Source organism: Vespa mandarinia, chromosome 4, assembly GCF_050613455.1.
Source record: "Vespa mandarinia isolate Hongniang chromosome 4, ASM5061345v1, whole genome shotgun sequence".
Lineage (NCBI taxonomy): Eukaryota > Metazoa > Arthropoda > Insecta > Hymenoptera > Vespidae > Vespa > Vespa mandarinia.
Genome location: NC_140813.1, coordinates 3,927,501 through 3,931,697, shown reverse-complemented (window position 1 = coordinate 3,931,697; position 4,197 = coordinate 3,927,501). Strand labels below are relative to the sequence as shown.

Genomic DNA, 4,197 nt, shown 5'->3' with positions numbered 1-4,197 from the left:
AGCAGTTCGCGTGAGCAACCATTTTCGGGAAGTACGAAATGACCTACCGTAACTTTTGCAGCGGGCGTGGCGGTCTGCGGAATGAATAGAAAGTACCTTTAATTAAAAAGGAGAAGTTATAGGTCTTGAAGAAGAAAATTACAAACGCATACACAATCACTTTATTTATATTATATCTACTTTGTCCATTGAAATTTCTACATTTACTGAGTGCATCGAATTAAATGAAAATATTAAAATGCAATATCTATTATTTGAGATTCGACAAATCTCATTCTTAACGATCATATGTGAAATTAATATAAACCCATTTTTATAATGATACTTATCAAATGAGAAGAAAAAAAGAAAAAAATAGGAAAAAGGGAATAGAAAAAATTTTTGTTATTAATCGAAAAAATTTGTCAGGATTCGTCAGTTTACAGTTGAAATTTCGAATTAACAAACGATATCATCTGGATATTATAACATGGAAATCGTTTAAGGATAAATTTCTCCTTTTCAGAGAATGAGACAGACAGCGATTGACACCTGCCACTTCCCATGACGTTGGCTCATCATCGTCGCTCGATGGAGTAAGGAGGCCAACGACTGCTATCACTGATGAGGTAGCAACGGCTGTTAATTCGCTGATAAGAAATACTGAAGAACTTGCTTTTCCTACTCCCTTTTTACTCCTTCCCTCAAGCTTCGATACTTATTGGTTCCTATCTTGAAGTCGGTGGTGTGGCCCACGGAAGAAAGCCGGAATTACCGCGCCCATCTTTACGAGATATAAACTGCGGTAGGTAATCTGGTCGAAAGAAAAAAAAAAAAAGAAAAAAAACAAAAAAGAATTTCAACGTACTCGATCGGGATTACATTTACGATTTCGTTAATGATATCGCGATGGTGGGAGGGGCTTCAATGATATATATATATATGATATTTAAATGTTCACTATGAATAAATCATCGAAATAAATCATATTTTTAGAATCATTCGATAATACATTTTTTTCTGTTTCTTTTTATTTCATTTCTTTTCCTTCTTTTTTTATTTCTTTCCTATGTTTAAGAGATAATTCAACCATTATATGAGACTATATCTATAAATATAATATTATACTATTGTTACCTTTGATAATTATAAAAGAAATAAATGCGATAGGAATAATAATTACATTTGAAAAAATATTCCACAAAATGAGTGTTGGTAGGGTTCGAGTAAAGTTATCAATTATTGATCTACCGAAGGAGTAGGAAAAGAAATGAGAAAGAATAAAAGTATAAGTAAAGTGAGAAAAAGAAGGAGAGAGAGTGAGAGAGACAGAAAGAGACTGGATTCGAAGCGAGCTTTAACGAAATCTGGTAATGGGGAGAGATAGGAGTTGAATGAGTAGCGTGGTTTAAGAGGGAAGCTGCGAATCCAAAGAAGAATCTGCGGAAAGAGAAGTACATGCTCGATCGAGGGGTTCGACTAAAAGAAGGAAGAAAGAAAGAAAGAAAGAAAGAAAAGAACGAATGAACGAACGAACGAATGAACGAACGAACGAATGAAGGAACGAAGGTTATCTTCGTAAAGGAAAAAAGGACACGATGGATAAAGAATCTATATGCTATCGTGAACACGGCTTTCCACTGTCGAGAATAAGGAAAATGGTAGGGAAAGCTCGATAGTTCGAAGAAAACTTAAAAGTGAGATTGCACTGGCTATGATTAATGCGATCGTATTACCGAAGGAAGAATTTGCGATCGTACATTTTCCCAAGTTGTCACATAATCGAATTTTCTTCGAGGCATTTAACGATCGGACATTGTTAACTTCTTGTAAAACGAATTCTGACGTATTTAGATACATTTTCGTGTCTTCTTTTTATTTCGTCGTTAATTTGAATAGAATCAATTCAGTTTAATGAGATGAGGATTAACTTAACAGATTAGATAATATCCGTACGATTAATCTGTTCTATCTCGAGATTTCAAATTTTTATTCGAAAACTTAATCGATCAGCAGATCTCCTCTCGGACTACATCGGAAAATTACATTGGAAAATATACAAACGAAAAATAGAGAAATATTAAGAGATATATCGCACGTATTATCACGAACCATCAGCGCGCGTTTAACATACGATTGATTTTAAACGATTGAAAATATCAGTGGATTCGAGGTAATACCTGTTTATCATCCTGAAAATATTGATTTATTCGTATCTCTCTATAAAAAAAAAAAAAAAAAAAAAAAAACGAAGAAAAATAAAAACAAAGACAAAAAAAAGGGAAAAAAAATATGTCTAATATAAAAGATTTTTAAAATGAGTTCCTTCTTGTTGATAGACTCGCATAAAATTCTACGCGTAAGTAGAATCACCCGAAACTTTCGTTCTCTCTTATCGAAGTAGATACGTGACAAGGAATGAGAAATTCGGTACGACTAAGGGAAATAAAATTCGTTCGCGATCGTCGCATGTAATCTCGATGGAGAGAGAGCTCTAAACAAGAGTTTAAAAGAGAGAAAGGGAGAAAGAGGGAAAGAGAGAGAGAGAGAAAGAGAGAGAGAGAGAGAGAGTGAAATAGAGGGTGAGAAGGAAAAAGAGAGTAGGGAAAAAATGAGATGAGCGGGAAGTAGTATGAGAGGTCAGAGGGAAGTAAAAGAGGTGGGTTTGTGGTAGAAGAAGGAAGGACATACAGAAAGGAGCCGACACGACGATGCCTCTCGATGGGGGGTAAAAGGCGATAAGACGCTGTGAGTAATGAGCAATGCCGCGAGTGATATCAGCTAGGCGAAAACGAGACATTTTTCGCCCTACCGCGACGATGAGAGGACACGACGATGGTTACGCGTTTACTTGAAAGTAAGAAAAAAAAGAAAGAGCAAGAGCAAGAGAAAAACAGAGAGAGAGAGAGAGAGAGAGAGAGAGAGAGAGAGAGAGAGAGAGAGAGAGAGCTACAAATCAAGTTTTATACCGAAAAAAAGTTCATTATTGGTTCCCCATAAAAAGCTGTAAGAGAGAGAGAGAGAGAGAGAGAGAGAGAGAGGAGGAGGAGGGGGAGAGAGCCATTGGCGTAGGGAGTAAGAATTTCTTTCACAAAGAAGTAAGGTTCAACCAAAAGGGAGAGGATTTTCTCTGGATAGGGAATAGCGAAGGGAGGAAGGGAATACCTTTAAGCATTCTACTCAATTTTTCTCATGGTCCTTGATAACGGATACCTTCGGCATTTACTTTCAAGGAAAACCGAGCGAACGCCTAGACGAGATGAACCTTCGTGAACCTTCGTACTTCATAATGAAACTTCATGATAAACCTTCTTCTCTCTTTCGTCTGATACCTATATAGTTATCTATTCTCTCATTTCTTTTTCTTTTCTTTTTTTTACCTTCGAAAAGTAATAGCTTCTTTTTTCTATTTTCTTTTTTCTTTTTATTTATTTTCTTTTTTTATTTCTTTTTTTTTGTGTTTTTCCTTCTTTCTTTTTTCCTCAATGTAATAGCCAACAAGAATTTTTCGATATACGAAGATATGACGAAGGAGAGAAATTTCAAAGGAAAATGAATGATCGTAATGTAATATTATAAATCCGATGCATCGCTATATCTTATTTGAAAAATGATTTTTCCAAAAAGAAATCTTGCCTATCAAGAGTTACGTTCGATTGTACGTTTAAAAACGAAAATTGTTTTACGATCGTAATTATGAAAGTCCATCTAATCCTTTCTGTCTCTCTCTCTCTCTCTCTCTCACGCACGCGCGCGCGCGCTTTCTCTCTTCCGTATAATCCAAATACAAAGTCGGTCGCAAACACGGAACTAAAAGCGACTCCTTTCTCCCTAACCTCCCTCTTAATATCTTGTATTTTTTTTTCCTTTTTTTTTTTCTTTCTTTCTTTCTTTCTTTCTTTTCGCAGATCATTTATCATATTTTGTTGTCTCTTCAGAGACGCTCCTTTTGTCACCGGAGCGTCTTTATTCTCGGTTAACCGCGGCGGTAGGTAGATCCGAGGACGAACGGATGCGCGTAGGTGGTTCACGCTTGTGGATGAATGTACGAAAGTCCAAGGAACGTTAGCGAAGTGAAAGAGGGGGATTTCGTGGGGTTGGATAGGTTGGGCGGTGGGGGTGTGGTGGTGGTTGGGCTGGGGGTGGAGGGGAAGTAAAGAGTGATAGAAAGAGAAAGAACGTAGAAGAGGATGGAACGAGTTTTAATTCCTCGGGCGG

General features: G+C 36.7%; 1 long non-coding RNA gene across 1 annotated transcript in view; it reads right to left on the bottom strand.

Moving 5' to 3' along the window:
* Positions 1-220: 220 nt before the first annotated feature.
* The window catches only part of LOC118445834 (uncharacterized), a 58,742-nt gene continuing 54,765 nt past the window's right edge, over positions 221-4,197 (bottom strand). The window contains exon 4 of the long non-coding RNA XR_004839421.2: positions 221-793. This is a non-coding gene — a long non-coding RNA (uncharacterized LOC118445834). The remainder of the gene's footprint in view (positions 794-4,197) is intronic.